This window comes from Lygodium microphyllum, chromosome 6, assembly GCF_053477565.2.
Source record: "Lygodium microphyllum isolate KBCC chromosome 6, Lygodium_microphyllum_v1.1.10, whole genome shotgun sequence".
Lineage (NCBI taxonomy): Eukaryota > Viridiplantae > Streptophyta > Polypodiopsida > Schizaeales > Lygodiaceae > Lygodium > Lygodium microphyllum.
In genome coordinates this window covers 109,953,356-109,973,674 of record NC_141140.1, presented here as the reverse complement: position 1 = coordinate 109,973,674, position 20,319 = coordinate 109,953,356, and the positions used below count along the sequence as shown (strand labels likewise).

General features: G+C 38.7%; 1 pseudogene across 2 annotated transcripts; it reads right to left on the bottom strand.

The window, feature by feature from the left end:
* Positions 1-2,193: 2,193 nt before the first annotated feature.
* On the bottom strand, positions 2,194-3,205 carry LOC148034958 (antifungal protein ginkbilobin-like protein pseudogene; annotated as a pseudogene). Of its 2 annotated transcripts, none has more exons than XR_015691221.1 (2): positions 3,121-3,187; positions 2,194-3,028 (listed from the first exon to the last, which is right to left on the bottom strand). The product of XR_015691221.1 is annotated as an antifungal protein ginkbilobin-like protein pseudogene, transcript variant X2 (transcript). The 2 variants fall into 2 exon arrangements; XR_015691220.1 differs by having other exon boundaries at positions 2,195-3,028; positions 3,126-3,205.
* Positions 3,206-20,319: the final 17,114 nt, after the last annotated feature.

The following is a 20,319-nucleotide window of genomic DNA, read 5'->3' as shown; positions in this document are numbered from 1 at the left end:
AGTAGATTTATGATAGTAGTAATCCTATGTCTATCATAGTTGAGGAAAAGACCAAGGAGGTCTTTGAGAATAGAGAAGAAAAGAAAGGCTTCTACTCACATAGTCAATATGGCTTTGATGGCTCAGATTATGAGAGAATTAAAGGAGCTAGCACACTTGAAACAAGAACTTTTTGATCTAGCATGGAGAGTAGCTATGCAAGCTGAGTATGATAGCATAATGAAGAATGATACTTAAGAGCTAGTGGATTGGCCAAAAAAGAGAAGGATTATTGACATCGAGTGGGTTTGATAGATAAAGGACAAGGCTGATGGTAGGTTAGCAAAGTACAAAGCTAGATTAGTTACACAAGGATTTTCATAGGTTAATACCATATTAGAGAATTTGGAAATATTACAAGTTTCACTTTCAAATAAGGAGTAAATATTTGACCAAGTGTCTAAATCTCAACCCCATAATTGAGAGTGGGACTTGGGGGGATTTCTTATATAGTATCTAGGAAAAATTTCACCTTCAAGGGGATAAGATTTGACCATGTGTCCAAATATTAATTGCATTAGTAATTTCCAAATTTCATAAAAATTCTCAAATTTTTGAATATGTGGTTGGTTGAAGGATTTGATTTTCAAGAATCATTTGCTCCGATTGCTAGAATGACCAGTACTTGTAATGGTGGCTCAGTACTTGCAATGGCTGCTCATAAAGAAGTGGCCAATTTACCAAATGAATCTTCATCTCTTAGAATAATATGCATGGGAGATCCTAAAAACATTTGGTATGACCAAGTGTAAGGAGATTGCTACACCGATGGAGGTATGTGAAGTTATCCATTGAGGATACATAGTACTAGTAGCAAACATTGGAAGATACATGAGATTGGTTTGCAGTCTTATCTACTTGTGTAATACCATGCCAAATAGCAATTCTATTATTTGTATTTTGAGCAGGTTCTCAAACAAACTATAGTAAAGTCATTAGAAAGTTGGGATACAAGTGCTCCGATATTGGAAGGAAAATCTTGACTATGGTATGACATATAGTTTTGAAAGTGCTCTTACGAGGAACTATGACTCAAATGTGATAGTGATTCTAGGAAATCAATTTTTGGATATTTTTTCTCTTTAGGTTTAGGAATATTCTCTTAGATCACTAAATAATAAGAAGCAACCAACTGTGGCAAAGTCCTCTACCAAAGAGTGCAAGAAGGTGGCTTGCTTTACTATAGTGAAGGAGTATGGTTAAGGAGGATTCTATGGCATATGAGAGTATAGGATGAAGATCTAACATTACTAAGATGCAAGAATCCGAGTTGAATCACCATTGCCAAAAATATAGTTTTTCATGAATGCACCAAATACATTGAGACCCAGTATCACTATATGTGTGACTTGATCAAGAATGGGATAGTAGAGTTGGTCTAACACAGATGAGAATGGAGCAGATATCTTCACCAAAGATCTTACAAAGAATCTCCTTCAAATTCATCTTCAAATACTTGATGTTAGATAAAGGATGTAGTTCACCTATGGGTGGACATTGAGGGGGGTTAGGTATGCTTAATGCCCCACCCTCGTAAGATGCCACCAATGATCCATAGTACTCTAAGTTGTAAGATCCCCATTATGAGGAGAAGCCATGTGTGAGCAAGGACATTGATCGACAAGTCCTGAGTTGTATGTCAGATGAGGTCTAAGTGGCCAGATGGAAAAAAGGTGACCTTTGTGGATCTAGCCTTTTGGTTTGATAGAGTAGTTATGCTAGTAGCAACTCGAGGCACAATGCATCAAGTTGGATGATAAATAGAATATTCCCTCATCATCGACAAGGGATGGTTCATAATATAGTTGGATAGGCTGACTACATGACCTTTCCAAGCTATAAAATAAAGACCTCTCCAAACCCATCATCAATTTATCTTTCACCCAATCAAAGTTCTTCCATCTACCCTTAAGCTCTTTGTCTGTCATCTGTCTAGATCGCTATCTAATCTTTACAATGGAAGCTCACAAGTGGACAGAGCTATCTTTGTATTGGTTTGTTTGAAATCAAAGTAGCTTTTGTTTTTCTCGTATTTATTATGTATTATCTACTCCTTGCTCAGATTGTGTCCGTTGTGCCGTGTAATTTCTACTTGCTATCCAATGTGAATTTTCCATCCCTTGCATGGATAAAAGTGGAAGCAACATTTTATAGTTAAATGATGTATGCACAAGCAATAAGCAATAGTATGTTTGTATGTGAAATTGGACCTCAAAAAATAGTAGTGAACGCTGAAAGGCATGAAGATAACTTAGAGTATTGGAAAAGACGAAAAGCTTGCGATAGAAAACTCTTATGAAATAAGTCTTGTGGCTAGGACTGTAGTCAATCCATGTGGAGCGAACGCCCCGCCCATTTATTTTTATAGTATTGTGCCGGAGTAAGTGTTCTGTGTAGGAGCGAGAGAGAAAGGGAGAAGAGGAGGAGGAGGAAAGGGAGAGGAAGAGAGTACTAGTCTAGCTGTAGGGACCATTATACCGGTGCTCAGTAGAGCAGTATGAATTGTTAGCTGGAGAAGCTAGAAGCTATAGTAGGCATAGCCGAGGGAGCAGTCCCGGTACTGCACACGAGCAGTGAGAGCGCTATTGCAAATGCGCCAGATATCGGAAGAGAGGGTCTGGAGGCAGGACTGGCAAGTGGAAGGGGAGGCAGAGGTGGGGCAGGTGGCGAGGCCGAAGGCAGGCGCGTTCCCTCCGCCGTAGCGGGCCTTGAGCGAGACACTATCCGTGTAGGGGGTCTCCTGCACCAGGTACGCCAGCAGCGCCCCCACATGCCCCCAGTACGCGCTCCCCTGCGGTATCGGCTTCGGGCTGCACGAGGCCGCCACCAGCACCTGGCCCTGTGCTGTAGAGCTGGGGTTGACGACACCTGGCGCCGCCGCAGCCGCTGATGATAAATATGCGATAGTGGTCAGTGCTACCACCTGAAGAAGTAAGTACTTGCGCTCAGTAAAATGCGTGGCCATGTCGTAATACTAGCGAGGATTTACCTGCATGCAGTTGAGAGCATTAGACAGGTTACTATAACTTCGTTAGGTGAGTGAGAGAGAGAGAGAAAGAGAGAGAGAGAGAGAGAGCCCGCCTTACAAGTTACCACCCTTGGCACTTATCACAGACACTTAGCTTGCTCGAAGATCTTTCACTTCAGCCATCTCTCCCTTTGACCCCCTTTTATAGACACTTAGCTCCGGCCGTCGCGATCTGGAAACCACGTGCTCTTTCTAGCTTCGTGCCAAACTGTGCTGACTAAAAGTCAGCTCCATCATTTCCTTCCTTCTTTAATTTGCTTCTTGTTGTTTCCTTCAGAGAGCACTACGCCTCCTTCTATCTTTTTGGAAAAGCAGGATTCAAGAAAACGCGGTGCTGCGGATTGAAATACAAAAACCTTTCCCAAATCTTTCAAAAGTACCTACACAGATTTATAACAAGATCAAGGTAAGTTTTACAAGGAGAAAGTTGTGAATGATCCACTCTAACACGTGTTTGAATTCTATAAGAAAGGAAACATGTTTTCCAAATTCTATAAAAAAGGAAAGGATACAAGTATTAGTGGGTTCTCCTTTCGGTTAGAAAGCCAGGTACATGAAAAGCTTATCCCCAGTAGAAAAGTTCACTTGAAATTCCTTTGATACTAGAATTTTATGTATGTGTGTGAGCGAGGTATGCATATTAGGTATCCTTTTTTTTGTTATGCCCTTCGAGCAAAGCCACACATCATCAAGCTAATCATCAAAAGTAACCAACAAACCAAAAGCATCCAAAGTTGACTCAAAATATCAAAAATGTCAATTACAATGTGCCATATTGTAAAAGGATTGTGGTCGCTTCATGATGGATAATTCTTGTATCAAGTGGTGGGTGACACTTAAAAACTCCAAGAAAACATGAAATGCAAGACATGCAATTGTGGATCTAGCCGATATGGAGCTTTAAAAAGTCTTCTATAAGAAAAAGGGAGATTTACTAGTTACAACAAATGTATCTATGAAATGCATTAACTAAGAAACAATGGCCATTTTTCTAGGCTTTGACTTATCACTTAGAAGTTTTGCTATCTAAAAGAAATTCCCAAGCAATTTCACCATCTAGCAAAGGCTTTGTTAGAGACATTCATTTTCATTGATTACTTTCATTAGCAAGTGTGGCATAGCAAACGTAATGCCATACACAACCTCAAATAGTGCATTTCCATATATACTATTAGTGACTTCAATTTTGTGGATTGGACATAAGGCGAAAAGTGAAAGTAGAATTGATTCTAGTTTCCATATTAGAAAAACAAAGCATTAGGGCCAAAAACATTTCAAAAATGATATTTGTAAGAAAATGATTAAGTTACTAATTAGTTGAGGTTTTAAAAGAATGAACCCTTCAAATTTAGCAATTCAGACGTGATTCATGAGAGAATATATTATTCATTTAAGAGGTCAGTCATTAAATGCCTAAGGATGTTAACTCATGTAAGGGTCACTTTTCAGTCATTATTCTTTCTTTTTGAATATCCTACTATCACGTTTCCCACAAAAATCATGCTTCTTTTTTCATCTGCATTCATTTGAATAATCGTTCTCTCCTCTTCACTTTGTTTCTTAGTTCTTAAATAAGATTTTACTTTGTCGTAAAATTTCTTATCAAAATCACATCCAGTTCTTATTAGCAGTCTGCATTGGTCTCCCTTCATCTCCCTTCGTCTCCTTTCACAAAATCTTGAGAACGTGATCAACAATCAAAAGAGTCTCTACACAGAGGACCGACACTACTTACTTACAAATTGAGCTATAGAGATGTGGTCCTCCATGGACTTGAAACGAGATCATCTCATTAGTTTTCAGTAGACTCGACTAGGTTGGGACATCCAAGCCGCATCTTTACTTCAACCCCTAAGACATCCATTCTGTAAGATTTTGTTTCAACTAAATCCAAGATTTTTCTTCAGTCTCTTCAATTTGATTCATAAGAAAATGGGTAAAAGAGTCCCATGGTGTTTTGGTAGGGATAGATATACTAAGGATAAACCTCAAGCTAATAGAATAGAAAGTGAAAAATCTCACCTTAATCTTGGTACTTGAAAATAGAATATCTTCATTACACAGTGTTGTAATATCAACTTTTTCGCAAGCACTAATGGATAAGACAAGGATAATATATTATAATTAGAAGAAAGAAAGTACTTTGATTTTTGGGAGACACAAATATTTACCTAATAATAGATTAAAAATATTTATTATTTAATTTTTAGTCTCTTAAAATATAAAAAACATTAAAACAAGTAATAGAAAAAAGTATTAGTGATATTGTGTATCATATCAACTTAATGACTAAGAGAATTTTATGTGTGCAAGATGCTTCGGAGAATATGAAGGATGCAACTTCTTACTTGATATTAGCTCTTAGGAGTCTTTTTCTCATCATACCCTCAACTATGATTCTTAATAGCACTATCAGGTTTCAATATCCTCAATTCGATTCTTATTAGCACTATCAAATTTCAATACCTAAATGGTGGCTTGATGTCATGGGATGATACTACTCATGCTATCATATCTTGGCAAATCTCTTAAAATCTCTTCCCTTGACTTGTAAGAAGAAATAGAAAGGACTTGACTCTATTTCTTTCTCTTAGAACTTTGATTCTAATGCAAACTGATTTTATAATTGAAAGCATCACTACATTATTGATGCTTTATCCTTGTATATCTTTTTTCAAATGTAATATATCTCAATTTCACAAAAAAGAATGACCATAAAAATAATCTTTGTGATTATAGATCTCCTTTACTCTATAGCATTCATCATGATCTTATTTATTTTTTAAAAATAGTTTAAAGAGTATTATATGATGTTATACAAAGTTCTCTATATGAAATAGCATAAAATTTTGACAAGTCAATGGAGTTAAATAAATAAATTATTAGTAAAATTATTTATATAATAATATAAACTATTGATAAATCAATGGAGTTGAATAAATAAGTCATTAGTAGTAAAGTTCTTATATGAAACCCATGATAATAGATATAATTATTCAATATCTCCTCAATCTTTTTCTATAGCTCAAAAGGATAGAATATACTATTTAGTAAAGATAAAATATATTCCATAACTCTAGATACTCTCTCTAAAATAAAAATATTTTAGTGACTTGATAGAATGATTAGTAAATAAATCGTTAAAAATATATATTATCTCAAAAATATATAAGTATTCATACCTCTTATATATTTTTAAAGCTCTTAAAGAAGATAGAATTTCTATGGAAAATAATGTAATATCTATTAAAAAATATAGTCTATTTTGGATCCAAATTATATAATGATAGGTAGAAAAAAAAGTAAAGGAATAGGCCAAAAATTTTTAAGTTTTAGGATAATGGTTACATGTGACTCTTTGATAATGTTATAATCTTTATTTTTAATAAGACCTTACACCTATTTAAAAATCCAAAAAAAAACATAAAAGAATTAGAGTCAAAATTTTGGAAATTTTTAAATAATTTTTTGAGATCATTTGTTATTATTAAGCTATTTTTAAGAAAAAAAGGAGAAGAGGATCGTCCTTATATGTTGGATTACAATTTTTCTCTCAAGCAGTAGTGATGACAAGGGCAAAGCAGACAATTGCCAAGCTTTCAAACTTCCCTAGAGTACTTGATTAACCAACAAATCAATCTAGACCCTCTTTTGGTCAAGGAAGTGAGCCTTCCAAGCCAAGGAGAAAGAATAGATCTAGGTTTTACTATATGTAGAAGTGTTTTAGTGAGATATATGTAAAAGTGTTTTACTGAGATGTAAGAAGCTGGGAATAAGGATTTAGTGTAAATAACATTGATATTATGCCATGTCACACTGACATTGGTATAAAAGGAGAGGACATGTAATTTTTCACATCTTTTTGACACATTAATACAATTACAATCTTTCTCTCCCATCTTGCTCACAGCTTTTATGGCTTCTCCCTCTTTCCTGTTTTTCTCTCTCTAAATCTAGTCTTTCTCTCTTCTCGTCACTCTTCTTCTCTCTCTTCCTGCAGTCTTTCTCTCTCTTCTACAGTCTTCTCTCTCCTCTTTCTCTCTCCCTAGTTCTCTCTCTGACAAGTGGTATCAGAGCATTGGTCTTTGATCCATTCTATCAAAATCAATTTCAGTCAAAAATTGTACAAGACAGTGACTAGTGGAGTGCTGCAGATCATCTACAGTTAGTAAGAGACTACATCTAGAGATATCCAAGGTCAGATATGGCGGAGGATGGCTTAAATGACAGGTCGCCATCAAATTTCATGCAAAATTGGAGGTAATTAGGATAAAGAAGAGTTAACCGAGCTTAGTTTGGGAACAAAATGTGGTTACTTTGAAAAGAGGGAGTTCTCTTTCCCCTATCCTAGAGTTTCCTGCAGGTTTCATGGAAGTTCAGCATCAAGATCGGCTCATTTCTCTCAAACCTCTAATCTTTTTGGCCAAGAATCTCCTGGAATAGATCCCTCACTTCATGACCTTCAGAATGAGCACAAGATTGCTTTAGCTTGGCTCAGCTATGGAGCTACATTGGATGCTTCCTCCTCAGGCCTTGGCACTCTCCCTCATCCTTTGCAAGCATAAATCATCAGTTAAATGGAGACATTCAGCCCCATTCAAGGTTCTTCAGCTTCTTTCTAAACCCTAGGTGAACAGTCCATGGCAGCCATGAAAGCTTTAGCCCGAGATTCCATTTTTCAACAATTTCTTGAAGATTCTTCATCCTTTTAGCCCGTGGGATCATCTCAGCAAGGATTCTTCAACAAATTGCAAGGATTAAACACCAAATGGTCAAAGATTGAAGCTCAAGAGCTTCCATGGAGCAAAAATTTGGGGAAAGCAAGTTTAATGCCTCAATTTCAAGTATTTGAAGCTTCAAGATTGTTCTTAAGTACTGAATACACAAGCCTTGGGGATTATTTTACCAACATTGGACAACCGAAGGCTCTATCAAGCATATGAAGATTAATCAAGTCATCATCAACCATGTCAAAGGTGGTTACAGGTACACCCTTTATTACTAAAGTACAAGTGCAGGTACTACAGGGTGTCCACAGGTCCTATACAGCCTTTTATAGGATTTGGTAGCCATTTGGGGTTACTATCTTGCATTACAGGGTCAAAACAAGGCACTTACAAGTTTAGACAGGGTGTAGGCCTAGACAGTTTAGACTCAGAAATCTAGCTACAGAATTTTTTGTCCTAAATTTGTTATAGTGTGTATAGCTCATCTCGAAGAGGGCATTCCTAGCTTCGATTTGAACTAGAAAGTTCTGAAATCGGAGTTCCCTAGCAAAAGTTATAGCCATTTTTTTGACAAGGGGTACTGCAGGATTGCACTATTACGGCAAGGCATAAGGGTAAAAATAAGGTCCGGGAAGATTATGCTCAGCAAATCAGGGATTCCATGTTGGATAATACACCTCAAGAGATCCTTGAAGAGCTTCAACAACAAGGAGAAGTCAGTATACTTAATAATACTTTGTGCATCCATGAACAAAGACATAGGGAACGACATGAGGCTATCTTATCAAGAATAGAGCAAATGGTCTTCTCTACTGATCAAACGACGTCTTCCATTGAGAAGTTGGTGGATTCAACGACTCAAACAAAGGCTTCTATTGATAAGTTAGTGGAATCTAATGCTCAAATTATGGCACAATTATCTCAATGGATGCAAATGCAAATGGGACCAAAAGAAACTAAGGAGAAAGCTTGTTCAAATAGTGACCCTTTAGTCCCACTTCAGCCATCTAACCAAAATGGTCATGGACAGGGGATTATTGGAAGAAGAGGCATTCCAAATAGCTAGTATGAAGTAGGAGAGGCTTCACAGCGGTATGATGACTATTTGGGCAGTTTGAATGGAGCCAATTCTCAAGCTTTTGGACTGAATACCCAAATTTCTAGGGGTGCTCTACCAATAGGAAGATTACATAGTTATTCTCAGCCACCTGTTGGAAGATTTCCGTCTCAACTTGGAGGTTCCATACATGGTAATCATGATCAGTCTATTTTGGAACAGCAACCCTTTCATGAAAGAGAGCTAAAGGACAAAATTGTTCTAGCCAAATTGAATGGTCAGTCATCTTCACCATCTGATTTAGAGGAGTGGACCTACTTTGACATATTCCCTAAAACTGATGACATGAAGATTCATTTTTCTTCCTTGCATTTGGAGGGATTTGCCCATACCTGGTGGAGGTATATTTAAAAAAAACATACTTGTAGAGAATTGGGAAGCTTTCAAGGCACTTATGGCTGAAGTATTTGTTTCTCCTCTTGAGAAAGAGAAATTAGCACAGAGATGGTATGGTTTGGAACAAAGGGGTCTAAGTGTAAAACCAATTCCTCAACCTGACCATGTATATGGAAAGCATCAGTGTGATGAGGCTAAGCTTCATAAGTTTATGTATGGTTTGGAGCCATCTTTATCAGCTGATGTTATGGCACAAACCCTACTTTTCTCTTTAAGGCTATTGAGCTTGCGGAGCGCTATGGAAGAAAATATAGAAGAGAATCTTCATTTCAGCTTGGTTTTGGACAGCCAAGGATTGTTTTTAAGTAGGGGCAAATTGGTAACACTTATGGCAACAATCATGTGCCAAATGGGAGCTTACGGGTACCAACTTACCCTCCATTTAATGCTTCTAGACCTCAAAGTAATTTCAGGACAGCAAATAGTCTAAGAGTTGATTTCAAACAGGGGGACAACAAGCCTAAATCCATTTCAGCCAATACAAATCCTAAATCTATTCCTATGGATCTTTATAAAGAAAGAAAGGAGAAAGGCTTATGTTTCAAGTGTGGGGAAAAGTACACACATGATCATGCCTCAAAATGTGTATACAAAAATGTCAAACCCAAGCTTCAGAGTATGTTGGTTTTTTAGGATTTTGAGGATGACATGGATGAAGTTAATGCAATGGCACTTAATGCTGAAAATGAAGATTTTGAGGAGGAAGTTGGGCAAGAGTATTTTTATGATTTAGTTGACTCTTTTCCTTTTGATCCAAGTGGAAGCATTCCGTTTTATCCAAGAGGGACTTGTTATGAGCCGCTTGCTGCCACTAATTGTTCTATTTCTATGGATGCTTGGACAGGATCTAAGAGCCCTAATACACTCCGTATGAATGGAAGCATATATGGAAAGCCAGTGTTCATTTTGATAGACAGTGGCAGTACTCATAGTTTTGTGAATAAGTCCATCATGGACAAGCTAAATTTTGTTCCCATAGATTTACAACAATCCATTAGAGTTCAAGTGGCTAATGGTAAAGAGGAAATTAGTACACAGATATGCCCACAGGTTTCTTTATAGTTGGCTGAAATTTTTGAAGCAAAGGTCAACATGATCACTTTGGAAATGGGGCCTATAGATATTGTACTCAGTTGTGATTGGTTGATGACACTAGGCAGGATCACTATGGATTTCTCACAGTTGTATATGGAGTTTATCTCCAATGGACAGCTTATCCATTTATAGGGAATTCCTAGTAGATTAGAATTTCAGCTGATTACCATTCAACAACTCAAAAGAGAGTACAAGAAGCGCTCACAAATATTTGTTTTGCATCTGAATAAAGAAACACAGGATCAGCCCAATAATTCAGCAAATCATCCAGCCTTGACATCTCTTCTTAAGGAGTATAGAGATCTGTTTGAGGTACCTACTTCATTGCCTCCTAAGAGAGTGGTAGATCACCCCATTGACCTGGAGCCCAACTCAAAGACAATCAATAAGCCACCTTATAGATTATCAAAGTGTGAACAAGAGGAAGTAGCTAAGCAAATCAAGGAGCTTCTTGAGATGGGATTCATTGAACCAAGTTCTTCACCTTATGCATCCCCACTCCTGTTAGTCAAAAAGAAAGATGGATCTTTCAGAATGTGCATTGACTATAGGGATCTTAATAAGATCATAGTGAAGAACATGTATCCTATACCCAAGATTGATGATTTGCTTGATGAGCTTAAGGGGGCTCGATTTTTTACAAAGATTGACTTGAGGTCAGGGTACCATCAGATTCACATGCGAGAGGGTGATGAAGTCAAGGCTGCTTTCAGGACTGATCGTAGGCTCTATCATTTCTTAGTGATGCCATTTGGGCTTACAAACACTCCAGCTACTTTCCAAAGCCTGATGAATAAGATTTTACAAGCTTTCCTCTTTCAGTTTGTCTTGGTGTTCTTTGATGACATTCTGATCTACAGCAAGACTTTACAGGATCACTTGGCACATATGAGGAGGGTTTTTGATGTATTGAGACATCATAGGATTTTTGCTAAGGAGAAGAAGTGTTTTTTCATGCAGACTGAAGTGAAATACTTGGGACATATTGTCAGTGAAAAAGGAATACAGGCTGATCCCAAGAAGGTGCAATGTATAAAAGATTGGCCAACGCCTACTACTACTACCTCTCTTAGAGGATTCCTTGGTTTATCTTCATTCTATCGTCGATTTATTAATCATTATGAGGCAATTGCAGCTCCTTTGACTGATAGGTTAAAGAAGGGGGCTTTCTTTTAGGATGCTCTTGCAGATAGCAGCTTCAACCAGTTGAAGGAACTCCTTACCTTTGCTCCTATCTTAGTATGCCCGGACTTTTCCAAAGAATTTACTATACAATGTGATGCTAGTGGCCGTGGCATAGGGGATGTTTTTCTTCAAGAGCATGGAGTAATTGCATTTGAGAGCTGTAAGCTTACAAATAAAGAAATGGCCATGAATGTTTATGACCAAGAGATGTTGGCTATCTTGCATGCAATCAAGAAGTGGCACCATTACTTATATGGCAGCCGATTTAGAGTACATAGTGATCACAGGGTACTTAAGTATTTCCTTACTCAATCCAATCTTACTCCAAAGCAACGTCGTTGGGTAGCTACATTACAGAATTATGATTCTGATATCACTCATACAAGGGGCAAAGATAACATAGTGGCTGATTCTTTTTCTTGTATGTGGGCCTGCAAGGTTTTAGTTATGATAGAATTGCATAATGACTAGATTGAAGAATTACAGGAGGCTTATCTTCTAGATGAGGAATTCAGCCAAATTTTTTAGAAATTACAACAAGGTATTATGGAAGAAAACTCGCATTACCAGCTTAAAAATGGTCTTATTTGGTTGAAATGCAAGATTGTAACTCCTTCTACTTTTTATTTTAAGCGAAAAATTATGGAGGAGCTACATTCTTCACCTCTAGCTGGACATTTAGGAGTTTTCAAGACCTATGACAGGATCAGTAAAAGTTTCTATTGTGGAAAGATGTCAAGGACTTTGTTATGAAGTGTATGCCTTGTCAATAGAATAAGGACAACACCCATAAGCTAGGAGGTTTGTTACATCCATTACCTATTCCTACTGGTAAATGGACTCATATTACTATGGATTTCATTACTGGCTTATCTACTACCAAGAAGGGATGGAATAGTATTTATGTGGTGGTAGACAGACTCATCAAGACAACCATTTTTATTCCAACCAAGATTCAGTTTACTGCTTCTCAAGTGGCCCGTCAGTTTATGGAGCAGATTTTTAGACTACATGGATTACCGCGGTAATTGTCCATGATAGAGACTCAAAGTTTATGAGTAACTTTTGGTAGGTGGTATTTACATCTATGGGCACTAAATTGGCTCCATCTACGGCTTCTCATCCTCAAACTGATGGACAGACATAAAGATTTAATAAATGGTTGGAGATTTATCTTCGCCATTTTTGCTATGATGTCCAAACCTCATGGGATTCCTGGTTACACTTGGCTGAGTTTGCTTATAACAATTCTACTCATGCTAGTATAGGAGTTTCACCCTTTGAGGCTTTGTATGGTTACAAGGTGCCTTTACCCATAGTCATCTTTAATGAAAAGATCAATCCTCAAGGGAAGGAAGAGTTGGAAATAATCTAGACTCTTCTTCAGCAATGTAAGGTGAATCTAAGGAAGGCTCAAGATCAAATGAAGATGTATGCTGATGAGAAGAGGAGGCCCTTAGAGTTCCAAGAAGGAGAGTTGGTTTTATTGAAGGTGCCCAAGTCCAAGTACTCTACATTAAAAGATGGATCTAGTAATAAGCTTGCCCACAGGTTTTATGGCCCTTACCGGATCCTTAAGTGAATTGGAGATTTGGCATACAGACTAGAGCTTCCCTCTTCCACAAAGATTCATAATGTCTTCCATGTTAGTCAGCTCAAGCCCTTTTATGGTGATCCAGTGGATATAGTTGATGAGCTGCCACCTATTGATGAAGATGGTCTTATTTAGTATATCCCAGAGGCTCTTATAGGTCAGCGTGAGAAGAAGCTTCAATCGCGTTCTATTGTGGAATATTTGATCAAATGGAGAGGTTTACCACCTAAAGAAGCTTCTTGGAGACCTGATTCTATATTGGATGAGTTTCCTTTCTTGAAGGATACATTGGTGGCTAAAGCCTATTGCTTATGGAGCTAGTAATGATGTAGACAGGTTCAGGATAGCACGCTATTTTAGAATAGTTTTTATTGTGCCTAATTTTCAAAATTAAGCTATCTTCATGGGCTTAAATTACTCTTCAAGAGCTTCGTTTTGATATATGGTACGTCTCATTTGGACACTCACTACAAGATATAGACCTTATACCGACGTTTAAAGTGATGAAAATACAAACAACAAAATTTGCCCCCGTTGTCGCAAAAAGCGTCGTTATTGACGACGCCATAGAAACGTCGCAATTGGCATCACTATTGGCGTCGCTATATGTGTCGCTATATGCGTTGCGTAGCGACGCCAATAGCGACGCTACCAATAAATTTGCGACGCACATAGCGACGTCAATAGCGATGCGAGCAGTAAATTTGCGACACAAATAGCGACGGTAACAAGGAAAAAAAAAATTTGTGGCAGGGCAGCAAGCTGCCTTGCCACATATAGCACTGTGTGCTGTATGAGAGCCATACAAAATAGTTTCTGCACTACTGTATACAAAGCGCTTGCAAACAAAAAGAATGTATACTGAAATCATAAAACTGATACATGAAATAAATACATGATCGCATAAAAAGCGATTGGTACAATCATGACAAGATATCACTAATACATAAAAAATGTCTACATAGATCAGGCGACTAAAAAATAAAGGTGTGTGAGCTCCAAGGATCCAAGGGCGAGCTAGAAATCCTCGTTCCCCGAAAGCTCGTCCCACCGCAAAGAAGCATCGAACGGATTCTACAGAAAAAGAAACAACACATCAATCCACCATACAATAATGCATTCAAATATCTCATGGTAACTATGGACAAGAAAGATGAGTGACTTATAGGGCTGCCGCGTCTATACAATCGGTCGATCAATGCATTGAGACCGTGCCTCTCTGCATATCGAGTCTCAAGGCCTTGCGGCTCGCGATTTGTAATGGAGTGCTGCAAAGAAAACAAAATGGTAACTGTTAGAAACATGATTGTCAATACAAAGAATATTTCAAAAAAACCAAGCAAAACAAAAGAGAAACTTACAAAGTCCTCCAAATATATCATGTGGCCGCCACTCCCAAGATGATGGACCACTCCGGCCTCGAGTCGTGCCCTCGCCGCCTCGTGCTGCTGACTCCAACGTCTTGACGAATCTATAGCCTCCTCCCTCAGTCGACGCCAGTCGTCTACATCTAACCACTCGGACTTTGCAGTCCCACTCTTGATTGCCTTGCATGCGTCGGATCGTCTATGTGACATGTATGCACGTATGCAATCCATCATCCAGCCCGTAGAGAATCTATCTACTACGGTTGGCACCGGAAACTCCTCGTGCAAGGATGCTACTATGTAGTCCTTGCTCCCCTCCGGTATGTTCTTCCAATGATCTAGGACGTTGTGCCAAAAAACTTGTTGGCACAACTCTCTCATGCGAACCATCACCCTCCTCCCCTCATCATTCATGATGATGACTCCTGACCTACTATCAACCATATATCCATAACCCTTAGGAGTCTACCTAAGATGGGTCCTCTCCCATCTCCGTCCACGCTCCTGGGCATATCCAGGAGACCCCTCTACATCCGGTGTACCGACGGGGGTAACCTCTCTCGGAGTGGCACCCAAAGGGGTGCCACCAAAAGGGGTGCCACCTGCTGACAGCTGCACAAAAGTCGGAGTAACTGGAATAGACGTCCCCACAGGTGTGACAAATCCTGGAGGTGACGCAGCTCCAGCTGAACGACGAGATGGAGATACCACATCCGTGTCTCCACAGCAGCATCCCCCTGATCCCGATGCAGTCCCTCCCTCTGGCCCAAGTCGTGAGCATCGAGATCGTCTGCTCGAAGCTGAAGCATCTCATCGCGCTGAAGCAGATCTAGCAGAGTGTCCTGACGAAGAACGAGACAGCTCCTGGTCTGCCATCTCTCTGAATCTCACGAGCTGGTCTGGAGACATGCGTGCGAAGATGTCCTGAAACTCCTCATCACTCATCCTGAAAATGTCACCTGCACAGATAAAAAATGGCGTTAGAATAATCAATTTAAATTATACAAAGCACAGTAATATAAATCATTTTTTAAAAATCCCTCTTAAAATGCATGTCTTATGTACCTTTATAAGAGATCTAAACAACGAATTGAGTAAGTGGATGCTCCAAGAATGAAGTATCCTATGGTCCCATGTTAATTTCCTGACACATTCCGCATACACTGGAAGGTCGATAGACATGTCACCACAAAAGAATGAGTCTGCCTCGTTCTCAAAAAATTCTTGGACTCCTGTATTTCCATCATTGTTAGCCAATGCGAGCTCCAAGCTTGCGGCGGCCTCCACCCCTTGTAATATCGACCCCTCTATTTGCATATTATCTTCATCTATGCCCGGAACATCGCTTTGATCATATACTCTCGCACTTCGGGGAGTTGAAGGTATAACATACCACCATCGAGGTTATCGGAGGTTTGGATAGAAGATTACTTGTTCACAAACATGTACAAAGCGAGTTCAAACCATTGTGACATAAACCATGTCGTATTACAACTAGCAAGCAAATGACTCTATGCACCTATTCACAATGGGCCGGCAACACAAAGGTGTCAAACAAATCCGTCCATTTTTTTTCGGAATCTATTTCGAGAAATCCAGATGGACCTCGTCAAATTGTTGCTCCAGCTCCTCTAAGTACCACTTTGAACCACTGCACATCGAATAGTATCATGGAGAAGCTACGGTAATCCACCATAATAATACTTTGCAAGTTCCCAAAATACTCCATCTCATCCACAACCGTATTCGGATCCATTGCTCGTCGCCGGCTCTCTTGCTCAAACCTTGCCATGACACCACAGTCCATTGTGGAGTGCATTTTGTCAATACGCTCCACATAAAAATGCCGTCCGCGCGACCATGCTGCACTATATATTTTGTACTGTACATTGAAATACTCAAATTAGATGTCGCATATAAAATTTAGATACGACATATTCTAAACCCCTCATCACCTTTGGACTACATCCCCTCGAGAATTCCCACTCCTCCATTGAGACCTCTGTCCCTTCGCTGGATGCTGCGGTCAAGGCTCCATGCAACCATCGTGTTGACATAAACCGCGGCATCTCCTCCTACTTGGACATTACGAAGGACATGACCAATTTTAAGCCATCTTAAAGAGTCACCAATGTACGTGGCCCATGGCAAAGCACATTGCATACCATTATCGATAAGTCTATGATCGTGCATCTTAAATCTCCTAATTAGACTTTATAAAGTGTACGACTAATTTTTAGCCCTCTTAAGGAGTTGATGTAATGGTACCCATAAAAAAAGCAAAGTGGATACCATTACCCTAATCATGGATATGCTATCATTCCAATATATGTTATCTTTCTCTTTCTCTCCCTCTCTCTCCCTCTCCCTCCCTCTCTTTCTCTTTCTCTCGCATTTCCTCTCCCTCTCACAATATATCTTAACACTCTCCAAAAGCAAAAGGGAGAGGGAGAGAGAGAATGCACTCTCCCTCCCTCTCCCTCTCCCTCTCCCTCTCTTTCTCTTTCTCTTTCTCTTTCTCTCCCTCTCTCATTTCCTCCCTCTCCCTCTCCCTCTCTTTCTCTCCTTCTCTCTCATTTCCTCTCCTAAACAAGAAAAAAAGAAAGTGATTTAAACCTTTAATAAGAAAAAGGGAGAGGGAGAGAGAGAATGCACTCTCTCTCCCTCTCCCTCTCCCTCTCTCTCTTTTTCTCTCCCTCTCTCATTTCCTCCCCCTCCCTCTCCCTCTCCCTCTCTTTCTCTTTTTCTCTCTCATTTCCTCTCCTAAACAAGCAAAAAAGAAAGTGATTTAAACATTAAACAAGCAAAAGGGAGAGGGAGAGAGAGAATGCACTCTCCTCCCTCTCCCTCTCTTTCTCTTCATCTCCCTTTCTCTCTCTTTCTCTCACATTTCCTCTTCTAAACAAGCAAAAAAGAAAGTGATTTAAACCATAAACAAGCAAAAGGGAGAGGAAGAGAGAGAATGCACTCTCCCTCCCTCTCCCTCTCCCTCTCTTTCTCTTTCTCTCCCTCTCTCTCCCTCTCCCTCTCTTTCTCTCTCATTTCCTCTCCTAAACAAGCAAAATAGAAAGTGATTTAAACCTTAAACAAGCAAAATAAAGAGAGAGGGAGACTCACCGATGAGATATGGCAAGTGTGGGGCGGCTCCTCTTTGCGATGAAGGCTCCTCCTCTCCTTCGCGAACAACGGCGGCGGCGGCAAGTCTTCTTCCTCTCCTTCTCTCACGACGGTCGCTCTCTCCCTCGCTCTCGCTCTCAAAACACAAAACGTGCAAATGCGAAATGAAACCGCGCTCGGTTTCGGCCCACTTTTTTTCCCTGTGGAGCATCGCTATTTGCGTCGCTATTGGCGTCGCTATTTGCGTCGCTTTTGTGATGCAAATAGCGACACAAATAGAGACGCCAATAGCGATGCCGCTACCCGCCGTCGCTAATCAGCATCGCTACTAGCTCAAATCCTTGTAGTGACTTCTACTAGAAGTTATGGCAGATTTGGTCCAGCAGGGTCTGTCTACACAACAAGCTGTCTACTTTGTTTTGAGATTATTTGTTGAAGACTTTATGGCTCCATATGCTTTTAAAGTACTCCAAATCATGTATATAGCTGAGACTTACTTCCGTTCTTCAATTTCAGTTCATGTAGTTGGTCATACTTTATTCATTCCCCATTTGTAAAGCTGTAAAAACAAAGTTAGTACTCTGTTCTATCCATCTTTTTCTAGCTATTTCCAGGTTTGTTTTTTAGGGCAAAACCTTTTAGGAAGGGATGGATTGTCTAAATCTGGGAATAAGGATTTAGTGTAAATAACATTGATATTATGCCATGTCACACTAACATTGGTATAAAAGGAGAGGACATGTAAATTTTCACATCTTTTTGACACATTAATACAATTACAGTCTTTCTCTCCCATCTTGCTCACAGCTTCTATGGCTTTTCCCTCTTTCATGTCTTTCTCTCTCTCTAAATCTAGTATTTCTCTCTCCTCGTCACTCTTCTTCTCTCTCTTCTGCAGTCTTCTCTCTCCTCTTTCTCTCTCTCTAGTTCTCTCTCTGACATGAGATAAGGAAGGCCTAGAGATCTTTACATCACGTCATTTCAAAGATAGCTTTTATCAAAGTTGTCAATGATATTTTTGATAGATTTTCAAGAGTGTTTACTAAAACTGGCCTACAAAAGAAATGGTAGCTTGCAGTGATTCTTTCTCTTTAGGAGGCAATTGAAGACTTTGTTATTGACTTTATGGATTATGCTTACATTGTTGCTCCTCATGCTCATAAGATCACCATGATGAACAAAGATTTTAGTATGATTAGCAGAATAAGGTACCGAGAATGATTTTTGCAAGAAAAAAAATAGATGTGCTTGGCCCTATTAACTATAAGAGAATGGGTAAGGTGTATAGACATATGGTTATCAATGTTACTTGCACTTCTAAGGAAGATGACTATCTTAGCATATCTCTTGAGGACAAGTCCATGCTAGTTGTAAAAAGAATATTTAATTGTTAGATTCTATCATTTATTGTTGCATAAGGTAAGGCATTTTGACTCTAAAAAATTTTAGTATATAGAATGATTGTGCTATTGATTGTAAATTACACGCCTTTATTTTTGCTATTAGCTTTAGGGCATTGATTACATCTCTTAGCCAATAAATCTCTAAAATTATATGTATTGTTGACCCACTATTACCAATGGATTTTTTTTCAAGATCTAGTTCAAACATAGCAATGTCTTTCAAAGCTTTTGATTCCATCACAAACTACCATATTTTTTTGCATTACATTGGATACACTCACTAGAGAAATTATCCTCATGAACTAACTGGTATGCATGGCCAAGGAAGAATGTGGGTTGAATGGAATACTGCTTGCTTTTTTATTAATTGTTTAATTTATTTGATTGTCTATTTTAGTTACATGTTTCCATTTGCAGTGTTGGCAGGTTGTGACTACCTTCTTGGACACCACATAAGAGGATATTATTGATCCTAAAAAACCATATAACTCTCTCTAACAAGAATTACCATTGCAAAGTCATATATATACTTGTTGAAAGAGAGTGCTTTCAAATGTTTGCAGGACAATATATTCAAAGATACTCAAGATAGATGGGGTGAATGTAAGTCTCTTTCATATTGTTGGTTCTTTTAGGGACCCTTTTTTAGTTTACCAACATGTTATATTTTTTCTCGTAGTGCTAAGTTTACCCTAACTCATATATGTGGTGGATAAGGAAACAATGTATTGAGTTGATTTTGGATAGGGTAATCACACTAGTTGATTTTGACTCCCCTCCACAAAGCCACGAAACATGCATAATATATTAAAAAAACCTTCTCTCAGTAAAAGAACCCACAATTTGATTAGCATAGATAATGTTTGCGAACACCTTATGGATCGCATGGAAGGTTCCACTTAAGATTTCCATAGGTTACCATTTAGTACTTGTTGATAGAAATATATCTACAACCAAGAATTCATTATTAGTACTTACTTAAATGAAAAAAATTTACATATTTTATCAACTCAAGTCTTACAATGTGTTTGCTACGAAACACACTCGTTTGGAGGCAAATTGCATATCCTTTGCCATGTAAACATGTTGCAATTTGATAAACCACCTTTCATGCATAATTTTGAAATAAATGACGTAAGGATCACATGGAGCTAACCCCAATTATCGCATGACAACCCTTTGAGAAATGGGAAATTGACTTCATCAGACTCATTAGTCCTACATCACAGTATTCACAAGCCAAATACATTA